Source organism: Epinephelus lanceolatus, chromosome 18, assembly GCF_041903045.1.
Source record: "Epinephelus lanceolatus isolate andai-2023 chromosome 18, ASM4190304v1, whole genome shotgun sequence".
NCBI classification, from domain to species: Eukaryota; Metazoa; Chordata; class Actinopteri; order Perciformes; family Serranidae; genus Epinephelus; species Epinephelus lanceolatus.
In genome coordinates, this window is record NC_135751.1 from 24,993,204 (window position 1) to 25,014,748 (window position 21,545).

At 40.8% G+C, this 21,545-nt stretch overlaps 1 pseudogene across 1 annotated transcript in view; it reads left to right on the top strand.

Moving 5' to 3' along the window:
• Positions 1 to 3,574: 3,574 nt before the first annotated feature.
• Positions 3,575 to 21,545, top strand: part of LOC117268249 (uncharacterized) — a 57,858-nt pseudogene continuing 39,887 nt past the window's right edge. The window contains exons 1-6 of the transcript XR_013487982.1: positions 3,575 to 3,662; positions 15,326 to 15,407; positions 19,233 to 19,345; positions 19,667 to 19,714; positions 20,436 to 20,469; positions 20,679 to 20,771. The product of XR_013487982.1 is annotated as an uncharacterized LOC117268249 (transcript). The remainder of the gene's footprint in view (positions 3,663 to 15,325; positions 15,408 to 19,232; positions 19,346 to 19,666; positions 19,715 to 20,435; positions 20,470 to 20,678; positions 20,772 to 21,545) is intronic.

A 21,545-nucleotide genomic window follows, 5' to 3' on the forward strand; every position in this document is an offset into this window, starting at 1 on the left:
GAAACAAAAGAAAAATAAAAGAAGAAGAAGAGCACAAGAGAGTGAGACAAGAGAGAGGAAACAAGAGGAAAACGAGACGGAAAATACAAGAGAGAGAAACACACAAGAGAGAGAGCACACCAGAGCGCACATGTTTTTAACCGGCCAAAGTGGGCGGATCTGATCTGATCTTCTTAGTTGTAAAATAGGCTGATTACTTTATTTCAAAAGAAACTTAATGCTTTTTATTATATGAGATCTTATACTTTGACATGTTACGCGCGATAGGCACATACTCTTCTCATTATCGTCAAAATCGGTTCTTAACATCCAATTAAAATGAATACAATTGAAAACAACCTATAGTGGCAACATATAATGAAAAACAAAATGAGGAAGCACATATTCATGCAAACAAGTTGATTAATGAACCCCAATTATATTTCTATAACTCCAAACACATAATATGGATAAAATGTATAGTTCACTTCCAACCAAGCCCCAACCTCCGGTGGAGACGAGTGAGACCAATGCGGAAGTGCCAAAAACTGCAGTTCACTGACTGTCCACTTGAGGCTGGCTCCGGAAGTGAGTCAATTCCCATAGACCCCCATGTTAAAATGCCCAACTTTAGAGCAGAAATAAACATGTTTACAGCCTGGTACAAAAAATAGTTTAAACTTTAAACAAGTTATAGATGAATATCAAAAACTCAACACTGGCCATGACAGCCTGGGCTATGATCAGGCCTAACAAAATGTGTCCTAAAGGCCAAATTCAAAAGCAGTAACACTGCCAACTGTAAGCAGTTCACTGCGTTTGGAGGTGGTCTTTAAGACAATTAACTGATTTACTTAAAAACATATAATTTCTCCTAGGTGTGAGATGAATGTGTCTGATGTGAGGGTGCTCAATTATGGCACCATTTAAACTATGAACAAATGTAGCCATAACACTGTAAACACATTTCCTGGCCTTATCAATCTTTGCTGGATTGCCACCAGCCTCCCACCTGCACGTTTGGGCCAATGAAGAAAATATTATCTTAATGCCAGGATGCTGGAGGTGAAGCTGGTGCAGGTCCTCCTTCATCATGCTGACCAGCTTGACACTGCTGACCTTCCCCATGTCATTGCTGCCACAGTGGATGATGAGGACATCTGGTGCTGCTCTTCCTCGCAGGGAGTGGGAAAAGAAGGAGAAAAGGCCTCTCCACTGCAGTCCACCCCAGCCAAACCAGCAGACACGGATGCCCGGCATGCTGAGGGTGCTTCCCAAGGTCTCTGCAGCTCTCTGGACACTACACCGGACATAGCTGTCACCAATGATCCACACTGTGCATATGAAAGTAAAATGAGTGTAATAAATGCTTTAGGTAATTAAAAACAGAAAGTTTACTATAAAGGGTGAATCACTTCTTTTTGTTGACAATACTATTATGTCACATCTGTAGAATAAAATAAAACAGGGAGCAACACCTCAAAATGCAGATGACAGTCTTTTAAATGCTTTCTTTCTGTCCTTGGAAGACAATGTAATATTAGCTGTCTAAAGTCAAGTAGCCAAAACTGGTACTTAGAGTTTCTGCTGTGTGTAGTAGGCGTGGTGGAGACGTAACGTTAACAAGTGGCCATGACCTCAACACCGGTGATGTACTGAAAGAAATTAACATATTGTAACATGTATAACACTGCCTTTCTTTCTCAATTTCTACATTTCTTTATCATGTTCTAGATGATAATCTCGCAATGCGCTGTTGATAACAGTAACGTTAACGTTACAGATACATTTCAGTCCCCTTTGACTTTTATCAATGTCACGTTACCATAATTAACGTTAGCATGCTATATTTAAAAATGTTGAAGCTTATTTTAAGACTGTGTAATCTCAATAACAGCTGAATCATTGTTTCAAGGTTTGTTGTATAACGTTAGTTTCAGCTAAACTCAACTTACCTCAAGTTTCGTGAAGGAGCTGGCACCAAGCGGGAACAGCCGACACCACAGGGCTAGCCCAAGTAGCGTAGCTTGTTAGCCTCGTAGCTTCTTAGCCTAGCTTGTTAGCCTTAGCTAATTTAGCAGCGTCGAGCGAGGTGGGCGTGTTTAGGCAACCAGGCTTCCTTTGGCCCGCCTCTTTGCCCATTTTTGATTGTCCGGGAGTTGGGCGGAGTCAGGCACTGCCAAGATGGCGAAGTCCAGAGCGGAGTATTTTGAGCTTCAAATCCACTCTTCAGAAACGGATGGGTGACGTCACGGTGACTACATCCATTATTTTATACAGTCTATGCTTCCAACAGACATTTCAATTTTGTCACACAGAAACATTTGGTAAGAGAAGGGAGGGTGTGATTTCCCCAGGGCAATGCAAATGGTCAGGATGCGGTTAAGAAAAGAAGCATTGTCTCATGACAACTAGTGGGTCGTTCATTACCGTGTTTTGCCCCAAGGCTGGATACTTTAAGATGGCATCTGAAACTTGAGGGATCCCAAGTGCACCGTCCCCATTTTTGGTCCCCCCTCTGTTGGGGTACCTAGCACACAGATCTGGTACTAAAAGGTGGAGCTATGAAGACAGCAGTCTGTTGATTGGTCAATAGAGGATGGTCACTCTGCTCAGGGCTGAGTTGTGGCTGGTTTTGAGGCTCATGTAACCACTGTTCATACTGTGGAGAGTTTTATTAGACTGTAACTATAAAATAAAAGGATGTTTTGTTGCCTCTTGCAGCAGCTGGAGTCTGAGAAGAAAATAACTTAATTCACTGGGTCGACTGCAACTTTTAAGTTGAGACATTTACTTGTAATGTTACTCAATGCATGAGCTGATCATGTGAATCAATCAGCACACCTTAATTGTGACAACTTTTGACCATGGGTCTGACTTTGACTTTGACATATTGTCAGGTAGCCTGTTGGTTCTGGTAGTGAGCTTTGCAAGTATGTGCAGGTACGGGTTTTCAAAAAGGGACCATGCAGGACTCTGGCCTGCAGTGTCTCAATAAGAGTAGCAAGGCATCCCTTTGGTCCTTAAACCACAGACACCATTAACCTAAATGTTCTACCTCTTTTCTACCTTTTCTACACATATCTGCACAACCACTATTTCTCCTTTGTGTAGCAGAATATTTTACTTAATGAATCAATGGAAAGAATATTGTATTTGCCAATTAAGATGTACTTTTTTTTCTCTACTTTTGAAGTCAAGTTGATCCACTTCTCTGGTTCACTAGATACTTTGGGCTGTTGTATAATAACTGTCCCCTCCCTGCACTGACAGAGATCACATGGTTTAATGAATCTAACTGTTGCTACAACAGAAAGACCAGAACAAGATAATAAAGGCATGGGTAAACTGGTTTAACAGGTTATGGTTTATATGGGGTTAGACATGGTTTTAGGGCACACTGAAGCCAATACACAGCCTCAGAGTGCTGCCAGACAATACATGTTGTCATGACACACATTCTGTGGCCTCAAATTCATTCTTTTTAGCCCCACCTTGTGGCAGTTTGTGGTATAAAACATTATTGATTGTAAAATGTTGCTGAGTGGTCAGTTCAAATCATGTGAGTCCGAGGTTAGAAGTCAGCCAGGAAAAGTGCAGTGTGCAAGAATTTCTCCATGCGGTCAGACAGAGAGCTCCTCTCCCCTTTTTCTTCTCGTTTTTGCCTTGGAGAGCCTTTGCTTGTAAGTTTCATTACCTTTTCTGTGTTTTGTGCAAACGTGCATAATTATAATTTAGAATGCATATGTTTGAGTTAAAAACGAACTACTTTGTGATAATTTCATTTAAGGGTAAAAATGCTAAAAGTAAAAAAAAAAAAAGTAGCTTCTTGTCATGGCATGTGTACATAAGGAATGAAAATTCATTTGTGCTATATTTTCGAGAATTGCTTGTAACCAAAGCCTTGTAACTTGTGTTTATTTCAGTTTTACAAAAAGAATGGAAAGAAGAGAAAAAGGACTCAGTAAAACACCTTAACTCTACTACCGTGCCTGTGGATATTCTCATTTATCCAGATCATAGTTATCTCAAGGCAACTGAATCAAATGCAGCTGGACTTAGTTTTGTCTTAGAAGACGTTTCACCTCTAATCCAAGAGGCTTCATCAGTTCATGCTTGTCTGACTAGGCTGGAACTAGTCTGACACCGTCGACCACCATTGCAGCAGGAGTTTCAACGACCGTTGTTGACACACCATTGGAGCACTAACGAAACAATGACATCATTGGCCTTGTGATGACCTACTCAGAGGTTAAATACCTGGGTTTTCCACACTAGTTTGTCAGACTAGTTCCAGCCTAGTCAGACAAGCATGAACTGATGAAGCCTCTTGGATAAGAGGTGAAACATCTTCTAAGACAAAACTAAGTCCAGTTGCGTTCGATTCAATTGCCTTGACATCTACTACAACTACTGTGTTCGACTTTCTCTGTTAGCTATCTGTCAGTGGTGCGTAGATGGCACACGAATCAGGGACAGAATACATGTTGATTGACAATCAGACCATTAAGGATAGTAGATGTTGAGTTTTGAGTATTTTGCTCATAACAGTGGTTCTGAATTTGATTTTTCATTGTAGAAATCAGTTAGCCTGGAAATCCAGACTCAAATCTAGAAAGATTTTGAGTCTGGCCCTCACCGATACACCATTCCTAACCAAGCAGCGGCACTAACTGAGGCATTTCAAATGCCGCCACACGCAATTGGATAGCACAATGGCCAATCAGAGCAAAAAACAAGGTGACGTATTCATTGCACTAAGCCCCATTTGTTTGCCGAACAGTGGGGCTAACTGATATATTATGCTTTTGCCGTATCCCGTCGGCAAAACAGCAAAAACGTCCTTCCTGGAAGCGAAGGCTTCTAGGGCAGTCTTCTGTTCCTCTCTCAAGGAAAAAGATAAGTGTAGTTGGCTTAGCTTTTCTTCCAAAGCTAAATTGAATGGACGTGGTCCTTCAGCAGCTGCCATCTTGGCTGTTTACTTTTCGACTCCCACGGCACAGCGCTGTCTTCATCATGTTACGCCCGCCCAGAGCCCACCTCTGTCAGATCAACTTATCTGATTGGTCTCATTGGTCTCATTGGTCTGATTGGCGATTCAGCGGGCTCTGCTCGTCGGGGCCAGATTCCCGTGCAGTGTAAATTCAAATTTGCTAGGGGCGGGGCATCTGGATTTCCAGGTTAGAAATCAGTGCTTATTACAAAATTTGCAGGGGCATGTATGTGTTGCAAGCACAAATTCCTGCAGGACCTATCAGGAGGCTGAAGGGGGTCTTAAGCTCTGTTTCCACCAAACACTTTTGGTATGGTACCTTTGGAACCAAAAGTAACCCTTCAGACATGGTACCTAGACCCACCGCAAACAGTACTCTCAAATGTGGGCAGGGTTGTTGTCACTCACTGCTCTGTCCAGCACTCACTGTATTTCCTCATTACCGGTAACACAGATGGAAGTCTGCACCTTGTTTATCGTCAATAGAACAAGGCTACACACCGACATTTTCAAAACAAAATAAAGAGAGTCTCTCTCAATTAATAATTTAAAAATCTAAAAATTTAAAAAGCTGGTTTGTGGATTTAGTCCTTCTCAGGCAAGCCCATGGATTAAGTGTTGCTGTAGCCCACAGAAAAGACGCTCCACAACGCTTTTTTTTTTTTTCCAAATGAGGATTAGAATATACTGTGTCACATAACCCGGCCGAAGTTTGAAGATCCACTCATTACTAAAAGTGTATGTCATATAAAATCTAAAGTAATGGTCAAACTTGTCATATGGAATATTTAAGGTGTGTCAATTGATTCATGTCGTCAAGTTAATGTTCCACCTTAAAAGTTGCTGGCAGTAAGCCCAGTGAATTAAATGGCCCGTTCGGGTAACTGGGGCTTTACTGGTATAATGCAATAGCACCACCCAGCGGTGAAACCCGTGTACACAAAAAAAAATGACCGGAGCTTCTTTTTGTTTGAAAAGAGCCACCTAAGTTAGCATGTTAGAGATTTATGCACATATAATCCCAGTTTAGGACATATTTCTTACAAAACAAGGGAGAGATGGGATTTTCATTTTGTTACTGTTATGGTCATTTGTAAAATAGTTCACCTGACACCTGGTGATCTGGCAGGAAAGTCCTACAGGGACCTGTTATACCTTTACAAACACATTTGTGGATGGAACTTGGGAACATTATAGTGCTATTGTTTACCATATATTGAATGGTTTCTTATTTATTTTATTGGTTTTTATTTATTTTGTTAACAGCGAAAAAGACGTAGAAAAGACAAAGAAGTTGGGATGTCATTTCTGTTTTTAAAGCAAGGTCATCCACTCAAATTACAGATAGGGAAATGGAGAAAGAAGAGGTTAGGTGAGGAAAAGAGGAGTAGAGTGAAGGAGATGGAGAGTGGAAGATTGGTACCTGCTTCATTAAAAAAAAGTTTTATCAAGTGCTGTTTTTTCATTATTTTGCACTGGTCCGCACACCCTAAAAAATATTCAAACAGAAAGTAACTTGTACTTGAGTAAATTATTAACCAGGTACTTTTTACTTTTACTTGAGTAGGTTTCTCAAATAGTAATTTTACTTCTACTTGAGTAATTTTTTGTCAGTAATTGTACTTTTACTTGAGTACAGATTTTCAGTACTCTCTCCCCCCCCCCCCCCCCCCCCCCCCCCCCCCGCTTATAATAAAGTTGAAAACAATATCGTCGGCCGTTCAATATCATTATCAAAGTTATTATCAACATGTAGAAAAAAAAATGTTGCAATAGGCTGGCTTTGTCGCTTCAGCTATAATGTTTCTGAAGGCACAGACAAAAAGAAAGAAACCTCAGGACAGGCAAAACAACGTGTCGAGCAAAACTTAAAAGTTTAAAATAATTTTGATTGTAAGAAAAGAAAGTTACACAGGAACTGAGTTTAACAGCGTAACAGCTTCAGACATAAAGAATATAACTAGAAGGAGGGATGGCAAAAGAAAGAAGAAGAAAAAGTAGAAATTAAAGTAAAAGAAGTAAAAAGGACAAAGGAAAGAAATAAGAAAGTAAGTAAGTAAGTAAGAAGAAGAAGTAGAAGGAGTAAAAAAAAAGTGAGGAGATGCGCCAAGCTCAATAGTTTTATCCCACTAGCTTGAGGGGGCGTGTCCGAAGCAGGGCGGGTCTCTTAGTCTATACATTACTTTATTCCAGAGGAAACTTAATGAACTTTTAATGAAACTTTAATTTGTGAGATTATATACTTTAGCATGTTACGCGTGATAGACACATACTCTTCCCATTATGGTCAAAATCGGCTCTTAACATCAAATTAAATTTAATATGATTATTATGCTGCATGTATCAGTGGAACACAAGTATAAATGTTTCTTATACACACACTGTAGACTAACTTGCAGTTGCAATAAAACAAAATGAGAAGGCACATATTCATCAAAACAAGTTGATTAATCAATCCAACTATATTTTAACTCTAAACATAATATGGGATTCCTTAAGGGAACCCTCCTTAACTATCATCACAAGAGGGCAATATGGCTTCATGTTAAATGAGGGATTAAAAACATGAACTCATAATTCACTGATACTTTGACCTACAAAACAAAAAAACTTCCAAGAGACATTTCAACTTGATTACAACGACTTGGGTGAGACCGGGGGCAGAGTCGTAAACATTTGACCCTCCGCGTGACCCATCTCACCCCTGTTCCATTACTTTCGGTTTTCGGAGAGTTCACAAGGGGTGTTCCTTCTACATTATCAACTGATTAACGCTAACCAGTCAGACAAGACGGACTGTGTTATTAAACTCAAGAACGGCTGCTATGGAGAAATACGCTTGATTTTGCTTATTAAAGAGAACTGTGTGTGCACATCCAACTGTCTGTGCCAGGCTCGTCCAATCATTGTGGTCCACCTGTATGACATCAAACCTGATACTATATTTAGCGACATGCATCCTAACAATGCATCTAAGACTATTTTTGTGAGAGTCGAAAGGACAGGTCAGCAGAAAGCTTTCTTCTTAGAGGACATCAGGTGTAAATGTGAGTATGTGGATGGTTGGTTTGTGCCTGTACCAAACACTTATGAGAGATATTAGCCAAAAATACTGAAAAACACTTGGTTGTTTATATACAGAAAACTTTAAATCAAGTACTGTAAATACAAATAGTAGATGTAGCTTGCCGTGCCATCAACTTTATAAATATCATCAACAACCCCTCAGTTTCCCTGTTCTTTTACAAATCACAGGTTTTGCATCTCTTTTCCTGGTGCCAGCAGGTGAGTTGTTAATTTGCATAAGGAAATTCTAATGCCTAGTTCAGACTACAGCCGGCCATCCTACTGTCAGCTTAAATTGTGAGTGATAATCAGTGTTATGTGTGATTATTGATGATTTTATCCTGTGTAGTGTGTCAGAGCACTAGGGCTGTCAACGAATATTCTAAATTCGAGTTTAAATTCGAATTTGAAAAAAAAATGGACCTTCGAATGTGAAAATTGATATTCGATTGTGGAGAAAAAAAAAAAAAACGCCACCGCAGCTGTCCTCTTTGCGAGTGGGCATTGGCCTGGGACACTGCACTGAATGCACTGCATGATGGGTCAGAGAGGGGTGGCGAGCTAGAGGTCCACGGTCGTTTATAACGTAATGTTATAGATAATTGTTTTATGTGTTTTAATGTGTAGGTATGTAAATGTTTTCAAAGACGTTTATGTTGAAATAAAAATACCTACAAGTAGTTATGTTTTCTTGTATTAATCTGCCCTCTTGTGGACATAATGCGAAAAAAAAAAAATTCGAATGGTTCGAACCTATGAGTTATTTTTAGAAGGAATATTCGGACGTCATTTTTGAGCAATTTTGACAGCCCTACAGAGTACACTCTAAAAAATTATTTATAGGGCTAGTGGATAACACTTAAAATAGAGAAGTTTTTTTACATTACAGTTTACAGCTTATTTTAAGAAGTTGGTCAAATCGAAAACATACTTACCATTTTTGAGTTGGGTGTAATAAAGGTAGATAAATTTGAATATCTCTTTGACCACTAAATATCACCTTAAATATCACCAACTTTTGGTTCAGCTTAAGTTTTTCGAGGTCAAAACAAAACATGGCGGTTGTACTAAACTAATTCAATTCATCAAATTATAAAGACTGATAAGATTGGCTCACAAATGACAGAGTTGGAACTACTTAAAAATTGCATGCAAATTGTTACCTTAATTTTTGTTGAACCAATAGATTTTTTTTCACGTGAAATGATTCATGGGGTTAGTAGATAACTCTTTAAATGAAGAAGTTTTCAGCATAAAAAAAAAAAGAAGTTTGTTTTGTCAACGTGTTTTAGTCAGTTGACAACTTATTCTAAGAAGTTGGTCAAAATAAAAATTAAAAAAAAATGATATTTTTGAGTAGGATGGAATTGAAATAAATAGAATTCCTTAAATAAAATAATTTGACCACTACATATCACCACAACTTTTGGATAAATATTAAGTTGGTTCAACTTAGAGGTCAAAGCAAATCACATATGTGACACTAAACTAATTGACTTTGTCAAATTTTAAGACTCATAGGACTGACTCAAAAAATCCAGAGTTAGAACTTCTTAAAAAGCTGCATGCAAATTCTTATCTTGATTTTTAAAAGTTGAACCAGTGGAGTCTGTTTTAAAGTGTAGATGACAACCGACACTGTGTCGGGGATGCCTCATGATGTCCCAACAGTAACACAAGTACGTTTCTACCGGGATGTCATGAGGCGATTTTTCAATTATATATTTCAATTTCAATTTTATTTATTTCTCAAGGGGGACTACTCCCATCACAGCCAATACACTGACTTTGCTTTACAGTGACCTAGTGGGGGAGCTTTTACTGTCAAATATTGGCAGGAAATTGTTTCGGATAGTTCAGTGATTTGCACATTTTTTATGCAGTACTTCAAATGTAGCTACTGTTACCTGATATCATCTCTTTGGGGTCATCGGGTGGGAACCTCCACCAGTGTTTTGTGTAGTTGGTCCCACGACACCTCCAGGAGGCTAAACAGTGATCTCTGGCGTCCCAGAGACACTCCCCCTAATGCCAGCTCTCACTGCTCCCCGCACCAACCCAATAACCTCCTTTACCTTACTTACGCATGGCTCTCTCAGCCCAAACAGTACTGCCACCTTCAACCAAACCCAGGCTCCGTACATGCGAGCTCCAGGTAGAGACAGTGCTGATACTACCTTTCCTAGCTCATTCACCATACTCTATTTCACACGCTACATAGCATAACTTTGCCTGAGTGTCAGACTGAAGCTCGCAGAACCTTCAGTCTGACATGGCTTCCATTGAAGGCGATTTACAAGGGGGAGGGAATTTGATTTTTCCCTAACCAATCAGTAGAGATCAACGACTCACCCAGAATCTGACGTCATTAGTATCCATGCCTCGGGGGTGCTGAAAACAAGCGAGCATTGCCCGTTTAAAATGTCTCCGTCGTCATGCATGCCCAGCTGCCATCGCCGTTAAATCCAGTTTAGCAGCTTCCTTAATTTGGTCCTCCATTAACGCGAGTAGTGGCGAAATACCTCGATAGCATCATAAATGTGGTCTGTAGGATCTGTAGCGGTCGCCATTGTTGCTATCCTCACCAGTTACCCACCGGCGTACAACTTGACATCAGCGTGGCACTGATTGGCTAATTGCTAGACCCGCCCCCACCCCCGGCGTTCATTGGTCCGTCCATCGTTTGGACAAGATAAATCGCAAATTCATTGCAGTATGCCAGACCAGAGATGCAAGCCTACTCAGTTGAGTGGGCGGGGTCTGTGGTCTGGAACCAGGCTAAGCATAACTCCAATATATGCTAAAGTTAAAGGAGATAGAGAAGATAAACTCACAGGCTTTCTCAGCCCAAACAACACTGCCACCTTCAATAAACCCAGGCTCCATTTATGTGAGCTCCAGGTAGTGACAATGCAGATACTACCTATCCTAGCACATTCACCATACTCTATTTCACACGTTACATAGGATAACTCCAGTATAAGCTAAAGTTAAAGGAGATAGAGAAGATAAACTCACAGGAACAGCAAACACACTCACCTTGCAGCATGGTCTCAAACAAAAGGGATTCAAATAGGCCACTCCCACACTTAAATAACCTTCCTCTTGCTGGATTTTCTGACAGGACTGATTGGTGGATCTCTCCACCTAATCTCAAGGAGTTATGTACCCTGCTTAGTAGTTCCCCCTGCTGACCCCCAACTGACATTATTCCTCCTCATCCAAATCCACTGACTAGCTCTGGCTGCTTCATCTGACATTTCCTTCACTGTCTTCCTCAAACTCTGTCCCCGCACTCCGAGTTCCCCGAGGAGCGAGACAGCTGATCTTGCTATGAATCCTCTACACCCCACTTCCACTGGACAAATCCTAGTTTTCCATCCTTGCTGCTCAGCTTCTGCTCCGAAGTCTGCATACCTAAGCTTTTTTCTTTCATAGGCTTCTTCCACTGAGTCTTCCCAAGGAATTGTCAGCTCAATGAAATAAACTATCCGTTGACTCACTGACCACAATACTATGTCAGGCCTCTGCTTGGTACAAACTATTTCCTGGGGAACAACAAGCTTTCCCCCTAAATCTACTTGCATTTCCCAAATGCACGCATGCACGCACACACACGCACACACGCACGCATGCGCGCGCGCACACACACACACACACACACACACACACACACACACGTTTCACAAGATGAGGGCTCTAAAGAATGAATGCAAGCTATATGCCAGTTCCTAAAACCACCAGGAAATCTTATCTCTGATGTAATGTTCAAAGGAAATAATCTGTTAAAAATTCATCCACTTTGCTCTTTTTACACAAACTTCCTGCAGTTATCACATTCATTATTTAGGTTAATTACACAGTTTATCAGTTATTCTGTACTGTTATTGTTATGCACTGAATATATCATGAAAGATCCATAAAATATGTCACTTATAGAATAAAGGTCCCTTAAGGAAAAAGGCTGGGAATCACAACTCAAAACTACAGTAGCGCCATGTTGCACAGCTACATTAACACCTGTTAATAATAGGTTATATTAATGTAATCTATAATAATATGCTAGTCAATGGTCTGAAACACTGGATTTTGCTGATAAATCTTTTATGCTTTTTGCTGAAGAAGGATTTTTACGTTGTGGTATTGATACTTTTACTTTTACAAATACTTGTATCATCACTGCCTTTTAAACACTGATGAGTTCATGACAGTTCTCTGCAGCACATCTCCACATTTGACTTTATCTTGCTGAACCTGTTCTGTGGGCAGAGAGGAAAGTATGATAATGAGGGGTGTTGACTACACAAACAAAGTGCCTATGTTAGATCAAGTATCAGAGGAGTCATGTACGTGCATTAAAGAGGAACAGTCTAGATGTAAGTACGCTAACCTCAATGCATTACATTCACAGCTAAATATATTACTGAGAGACTAAGTTTAACTGTTAAATACTATGTAGTAGCCTAGTGTGCTGTTTTGTCACTATTTTGTTTCCATAGCCCAGACATTCATTCACTATAGATTTAATATTTAACATTGAAATATACTCGAACCCTGCGCTCTCCAAAGAGTACTTTTGCCTGCTAAGTGTAATTTTGTTACTATTGTTTGTTTTTTTTAATCTAGGATGTCTGTAAAGCTTGAGCCCTTTCTCTCCATAATAACAAAACTGAAAGTACTGGAGTGGTAGGAGGTGGTGGGGTACCAAAATTGCCCTTTGGTTAAGCTTGTCCATGTTGACTAATTATCTTAAACTGCAAGTTACTAATAAACCTGCTGAACTAGACATACTATAATCGTTTTTTATTAAATTGTACAGTGTCATTTATTTTTCCTGTTGGTGCAAGTTAAAGTGTTTTTAATCCAGTTATCAGGGCTTGATTTTTTTTGTCTGCTCTCAATATTTTTTTTAAGAGACACTGAAAAGCTTAAATGTTTGTCTGAAATGGGGTTCCTTAAAATTGTGATTATTCCCACAGGAGCATGTAAGCCACCAGATCTGTCAGTGTATCTGAGCTAAAGATTCAAATGGGTTTTATCCTCAAAAAAATGAAGTTTACCCATATGCAGCTTCCAGACAGCCTGTCATTGTTTTATACTAATTTTAACAGTGGAAATTAAGCTGCTCTGATTTGGTCATTTTTCCTTGGTGTTAGTGCTTCGGTACGCATTTTTTCTGTTTCCACTGTGAAAAGTTGTGGATGGTACCAATGGAACCATTCCTCACCGTTACAATTTATGGTCACTCCTCTGTTGGGGTACCTAGCACACAGATCTGGTATTAAAATGTGGAGCTGTGAACACTGCAGTCTGTTGATTGGTCAATAGCGGACGGTCACTCTGCTCAGGGCTGAGTTGTGGCTGGTTTTGAGGCTCATGTAACCACTGTACATAGCGTGGAGAGTTTATTTAGTGAACTGTAATTATGCAATGAAAGGATGTTTTGTTGCCTCTTGCAGCAGCTGGAGTCGGAGAAACATTCACTGGGCCGACTGCCAGGATTTTTTAGGTGGAACATTAAGTCGTAGGGCTGCGCACCTGCGCTTCGCCAACTGGGTGTGGCCAGGCGGATTTTGCAAGTTTGGCACACCGTACGCCTGGGGCGGCTACTCCTCTTTCCCACCTCCGTCCCTCCTACCGGCGCAATTCGGAAAGAGGGAGGAGAGAAGGCGTGGAGTGGGTTTTACACAGCCGATTCACATCACACCAATCAAATGAGCCCCTCTCCTCGCCCTTAAATGCACCGCGCGGAGGCGTAATGAGAGTTTACTCAATTCGCCATGGCAGAAGAGAGCAGCAGCATCAGACGGCCAAACTTCTCCCAGGAGGAACCTGATGTTTTGGTCCGGGAGGTCTGCTCGCAGTGTCCGAATATACGGAACTGTGAGCAGACCTCCACGGGCTGATGATGCAAAGGTAGCCTGGGAGGAGGTCACCACAATTGTAAATCAATGTTGCGTTTCTCTCGTGTGCGTGCTCTCTCTTTCTCTCTCGCAGTCTCACTCTGTTTCTTTTCTTTTGACTTTTCTAAGATGACAGATGCTGAATATATACTCCCTATCTGATGCTGTGGCTGTTTGTGGTTGGCTGAGAGGGGTGTGAACTCATTAGTTTGCAGCTGTGTTAATCAAATCAAATCAGGTTGGGTTTCCATTACGCGTGCCAAACGGTGCCAATCCCCTTTGATCTGACATCAGATGTGACGGGACAGTCGATATAGAGATACATTTATGTGCTGATTGCAGATAGTTGCATTGAATAGTGTTTTTTGGGTATTTATTGCATTGTTTATGTTTATTCCATTGTTTTGAGCTATTTTGTTCTGAAAATGTTCACGTGCAGTCTTGTTCTGTGGACGAACAATGAGGTGCAGACTTCCCTCTGTGTCACCGGTGATGAGGAAGTACAGTGAGTGCTGGACGGAGCAGTGAGTGACAACAACCCCACCCGTATTTAAAGGTACAGTTTGCAGTGGAAACTCTAGGGTCTAGGTACCATGTCTGAAGGGTACTTTCGGTTCCAAAGATACCATACCGAAAGTGTTTGGTGGAAACGGGGCTTATGTGACTAGTTAAATGTTTTTGTTGTTGTAGTCTTTTTCACTTGTGTTGTTGTTGTTATTTCCTACTTTGTTGTGCTGTAGCCCAAAGACAGTAGGACAAGGTTAATACCGTTAAACGTCCAGTTATGACTTGCACATGATATTAAGTTAGTAAAAAGACATTCGTCCTTATAACTACACTCTATCTATATTTCACATACAGTGCCTGTTAGCAGGAGAACTCACTGAGCTCTGTGCAACATGCCGTGGCTCTGTCAAAAACAGACAAGGGGCATGTTTCTTTTTCTGGGAGCTTCTGAAACACTCTGCACTGTGTCTGCTGGAATTACAACAATTGTCTTTAGTGGCAGCGATCAGCCCAGGTGGCTGGCAGAGATCTGCACTCTACTGAGTGAACTTTTCTAGTTAAGGTTGGATTTCTTTTCACATATTAACATTTACAACAAGCTAATGATGCTGTAAATAAATGTCTGTTTGAAATGTGTGGACAGGTAAGTGAAAAGCAGAGCAGACTCTAGTAGAAAGAAACGACAGATGGTCAGTTATTTGTGATGTAACTTTCCACCAAATATTTGCTGAGGACACTTTTGTCAGAATGCCATTATCAGTCTCATGACCCCTTCTTTTCCTTTAATGAACTATAATTGATTGTAACTGTTTCCAAAATGCCAAGCAGTAATGGTTGATCAAAACATAATTTTTGTTTATTTCTCTTTACCTTACAGTTGCTGTTCTTGGTCATGGATAATTTTGTTCGGAACAAATTAACTGAATGGGATCTCAGTGAGTGGATAGAAACATTTCAAGGTAATACTGAAATGTCTTTCCATGCTTCTGTGTTGGGCAAAAATATTATACAATGTTGGTATCTACTAATACAGACATAAAAAAATGCTGCAACATGTTTCTGCAGCACAGTGCTGACTTATCATTGACAGACATATTTTTAAGACAAAAGGAGTGATCAGTGTTGACAAATCCTGACAATTCTTGTCTGTGTTTAGAAAGTAAAAAACAGTATGAGTAAAGATTTTGTACGTTTTATGATTAATACGACTCCTCCAATCCCAAGCTTGCATTCACACACTGAATCTGAATAAACATAGCCAGCCAATCAGGACATGCCTACCTGAACATAGTATATAATAGGGGGTGTGCCCGCCACCACACATCCTTCATCCTCCTCTGCGAGCCATGGCCCCAAGGTAGAGGGCTCCGCCTGTGCTAATACAACTAAGGTAAACAACGACACTGCTGTATATGTCCTCGACACGCACTCTGCTGAACAAGGTGGCTGACACTGTCACACCACTTGTGGAGTGTGCATCCATCTAGGGCTATGCAATATGACGATATGTATCGTGTGACGAGAGAAAAATGTCATTTCACATTTTGCTCTATTGTTTATATTGTTGCAAATTGATGCAAATTACACTTTTTACGGCAATATTTTTCGTAATTTGGAGTCTGTCCATCTTTTGCACGGATCACAGTGATAAATTACTGTTCTTGACTTTTTAATTTGCTTTTACGGCACTTACAGTAACATAACGAGTTTAAATAACTCCGCTGTCTGTCTCTGCTGCGCTGCACACTGGCTCAGCCGCACAGAGAACAGAGACGCAGCGAGATGGTGACAATATTCAGACCAAATCAAGTGGTGCGGAGTACAACCTCAATGTTGAGCGGAGGTGTGTGGGGATGTGGGCGTGTTTGTGCCTTAGAACATAACCGCTGTGAAACAATCAGAAAATAACGTTGAATTGATCTGAATTACCAGCTTTCTCGTCCATCCCAGTGGGAGTATCCCTGCCTGTAGGTTTGGGAGATAACATGCCAACACATGAAATGGGCAGAGCACATGGAATTTTGCCACCCTGTCCCCCTCATAGGGTAGTCAGCTGGCAAACAGACCCACTTCTGCTTTCCTGAACCGAGTCCAGATCTGCCTCACCACCTCAGGTGAGGCCTCCACTTCCACAGTCCTGGAACGTGAAGAGCTTTCAGAGACAACAAGTGTTTTGAGGCCCAAAACCACAAGTTCTCTGCCATCCTCAACAGAGCAGTGGACCAAACTCAGCCCTGCCTATTGATGTAGGCCACCGTGGTGTGGTTGTCAGTCCTCACCAACAGGTGCTTTCCCTGTGTCAGGGACCTAAAGCTTTGGGGGGACAAGAAACACTACCTGTAGCTTGAGGAGGTTGATGTGAGACCTCTATTGGAGGCCACACACAACCAACTGCTCTCCCCAGGCAGGTCCATCCCTATACTGATAGGGACACATCTGTGAACACCATGATGTAGGAGGCTACCAACCAAGCGCTGCGTGTGCTTTTTGGCATCCAAGCAAAAGATGGAAAACCACCTCTGCAGGTGTCACATGTGCAGTAGCCTCAACAGTACTACTGGATGGGCTGCTGCCATGAACCCACCTGCATGACATTCAATGCTGTCACCATTGCACCAAGCTGAGAAAATAATGTAAAATTTGTTATTCAATACTGCTATGACAGTTGAGTTTTGTTTTCTAACAGACCCACGCCGATCATAACATTCATGAATGAGAACAGCACTGTAATTCCAGCAACTGTGATTGCTTACACTAGCACAATTGCTGGATTCTCTGTCTCTGTGCTGACGCAAAGCCCCCTCTGGGATCTGCACCTAACCACCTCTGCTGTGAGGGGATGATGTTGCGGTGTGTCTGTCGCAGCAGCCTGGGAAGATGGGGCAGCTACCCGGGCCATGAATGCTCTGTGCCGGATGTGTTCTCTTCTCCTCACCACATTGCTATGCTTCATCTCATCTGTTCCTCTCTGCTGACGACCAGGTGGCAAGTGGCAACTGAGCCGTTACTTCTCCTCCTCCAGCCTTTTAAAGCACTGAGTGACTGATGAGCAGTGATGGGAATAACGGCGTTACTAACGGCGCTATTTTTTCAGTAACGAGTAATCAAAAAAGTTACTGTCTCCCCCGTTATAACACCGTTACCGTTACTCACAATAAAATGCGCCGTTAGTCGGCTTTACTTGAGTTCACTGAAGCGGCTTTCACCCAAGCAAGCTCCTTCTCAGCGGAGCTCTTAAGTTTTTTTTCTTTGGTGAGGGCAGGTGAGGGGGAAGGAAGGGAGAGACAACCACATAAGTGATGATGATTGGCTTAGGGAGAATAACATTTCATCATAAACCAATCAGAGGCAGAGCAGGGCGGGTATTCAGAAGCACACATGCAGGGTTGTCAGGTCCGCTTAGGAGCAACAACTTTGGGCTTATTTTTTTGTAAAGTTGCTTACCAATTTTGGGTTTTTTTCTAAAGTGGAGTTATTTGGGCTTGCTCTCTAAACATCGCCTTTCTCTATCTATCCGTCTAATGTGTTAGTTAAACGCATGATAGTATGTTGGACTGCAGGATGTTTCCACAGCTCTGCTCCCCCCGCCCCTCTCCTTCTCTGCATACACACAGCTGACGGTCAGTCAATGAGACTTATCACACTTAAATTGTGTGATTAATGGAGGTTCTTACACACACACACACACACACACACTCCTTGATCAGATATATATCTGACCGAGGAGCACAACATAACGCTCTATCTCTCTACCAGCATCTCCCTCTCCTCCACACACACATGCACACACCTCACCTCCTGATGGTTTCCTTTTATGTTAAATACACAGGATATAGTTTTATACAGTCCATGGCAGCAACACTCATGTTTACAACAACAAAGTCACTATATAAACTCAAAAATATCTCACTGGAAAAAAGACTAGCATGTCAATAAAATTAATATTCCTCCTGACATCACGTAACGTTATCTAAACATGAAGCACACAAACATCAGTATCAGTCATTCATCCCGTGCTCTGTCCCCCCTCTACTGAGGACACTCACTGTCTGCAGGTCGGCTGCCTCAGGTACATCTTTAGATATAGTGTTAGACTACAGACAGCTTTAATTTTAGTTAGCTCCACTTGTGTGATGTGCTTGTGAAAACCATGATCATAAACCATAATAGCAGTAAATGAGAGACTGTGGACAGAGTGGATTGAAATATGGCTTTCTACATAAAGTATTGGCTTTGACTATGGCTATGACTTCACTCTGTTGTGTTTGCGTGTGTGTGCTGTGGGGAGGAGGTCAGCGCTGACATGCAGTGAGCAAGAAGAAGGCTGCAGCATGATGATCCGTGAAACCAAAACTTTAAAAAGTAACGATAAAAGAGCCAATTACATATTATTACGGTCTTGATTAATTTTGCTCCAGGCCGTTTAATACCGGGTCTCGGTACCACTCTCTGCCCGGGCCACTCAGAGGTTGCTTCTGAGCTGCATGAGGCCCGCGTGCCACCAATTGAATAGACCTGCTGTAAGGTGAAACATCTTCAAGAAACTCAAGCAAGTCCAATTACCTACGATATAGCACTTAAGATTACCATGACCTGGATGACTGAGAATCCTCACGAACATAAAATACAATCAATACAATCATACAACCAGGCTATCAGCACTGTGTGGCTGTAATGCTCACAATAACTGTATGTCCCTCCTTATATCATTTATTTCTGCAGCAATTTGAAATTAGTTTTAGTTTTGCATTACTATGATTCAACTGAATATTTTTTGATTACAGCTCAACGCATTGACAAGAAAAATCTTTACTGTCTTGGTCATCAAGAAATCACTGACTTGATCCCAATAGTGGGACCCAGGGCAAGATTCAAGAGAGAACTAGAGTTGTTAAAGGTAATGTTCTGCATTGTAAAGACAATTAACAAAAAAACATAATACAAATACAATCTCATTGATAACAATTGCATTAAACAGAATGTAACATTTCCTGAAGGTGCTGCATGTAACTCCGGAGAAAGATAGTTGATCGTTGAGTCTCATTCCCAGGTCGTCAAATACTGGCACTTTGGGTTCGTTGTTCAGTCCAACTACCAACCTAAGGTGTCTTTATTTGACGACCTGGGAATGACATTCAGCAGTCAACTGTCTTTCTCCAGAGTAACAAACAGCAACTTTAACTATTATTGATTTGCAACTATTTTCTTTTGTTACTAGAAGAAACAAAACACAGCAAATGCAAAAACAGTTGATTCTCCTGCTCAAGTAAGTTGAAAACAGTTTCACACAGTTAAGTATCATCTAAGGCACTGTTGCCCAACTATTTGACATGGCAGCCATGTTCTCAGTTGTATTGTAATTAACTAATATCATGTTCTTCAGATGTCTGTTTGAACGTTTGTATTCAGTAAACTGAGGGGAAAATATGATCATATGACTGAGCTTCAGAGAGTTGTTGGATAAGAGCAGGTGGGCGGTCAGGTGTAAAATCTGTGCAGAGTACTGGAATAAAAACAAGGACACATCACCAACAGTATGATAATAACATCCAAAACACAAACTTCAGTCTCACTTTCTATGACAGGAGAAATACTTTGAAAATGCAAATGTTTAAGATGACAAAAACGGCCAAAATATACAGTGTTACCTACAGTGCCGTAGACCCAACTAGGAAAAGTCACGACTGCATTTTAGGCACTGAAGAGTCCTGAGACAAAGACTGAAACTCTGACTGAAGAATCGTATCATTGAATCACAATGTTGACTAGGGGGAAAAAGGACACTGAACTTGATCAGCTGTTAGCTCTTCTCTGGACTCCACTTCCCAGGGTTTCACCCGGCTCATCCCAGACTGAATGAGAACATAAATGCAAATTTTGGTGTGTGAATTGTAAATTGTGTTTAAGCCTGTAGAGTCCTGTTAGAGGACAAATGCTATGGAAATATATTTTCTTGATCAAACACAAATTTACTTGTTCAACCTCAGGTTCGTCCATCCACCAGTGCTTCAAGTGATAAAGGTGAGATACACAGTATCTTAATGATTACATATAGTGTTAACATGTGTTTTTAATGCAACAATATCTTGCTTTGACTAGGCAACTCTACTAAACAAACATTTAAACGCAACACTTTTATTTTTGTTTAGTATATTGAGACCATGTTTCAATTATGTGAGAGGTACATGCAACAAACTTTTTTTTTTTGCTTTTTTTCCCCATCCAATAAGGAAAGAGAAAGTTGGATTTTCAGGGCGAGTCCAGCAAATGGCAATCATCAACCAAGAAACAACGATGTGAACGTAGACCGCGGTCATACTCAGGTATTTCCAATACTTTCTGAACAATGGCAGCCTCCCACAGGCTTATACTTTCATATAATGTCATTTTTTACTTGTATAGAAAATGTCTGTTAATATCTTGGCTTCAGTAAATATTATTTCATTGGTTGTTTGTTAAAATCTTATTAGTACAACTCAAACAGTCAACAGCCCGCATACCCTAAGGATTAAACTACATCTATCTATACAATACAATACATACTGTACAGTAACATGCAACAATACATACAGTATGCTTCTGATATAACATCACCATTAGAATGTCCTTGGGATGTTGTAAGGGCAAACTCTTTGATCTCTAAGTATTTGCACTCGGCTTTAAATATTCCCTTATTGGTTGCTATATGGTCTGTAACCATTTCCTGCAGGAAAAATTTAGGGACCATACCAGTCTCTTAATTGAAAAATATGTGGAACATAAGACAATGGTTGAATTTATGGTGATGGAGGAGGAGGAAGAGAGGACACATTTTTCAGGAGTGTGAAAACCCACTGGATACTACGAGTGATGCACAGCTTCTTAAATGTTTGCTGAATAAGTTAGTCTGGTTTTATTAGTTGTGAGAAATCCAAATTAATCTGTTGGAAGGAGTAGGCCAGATGTTTACCGTAGCTAGCTCGGCTGCGTTAACATGTCAGTGGTAATAGCTATTACACTGTTGTCAACATTGTAAAGTTTACTCGTGCACTAGGAACTTTGTAGATAGTGACACAGTTTTTATATGGTGTGGGAGTGATTATAATAATGATGGCTCC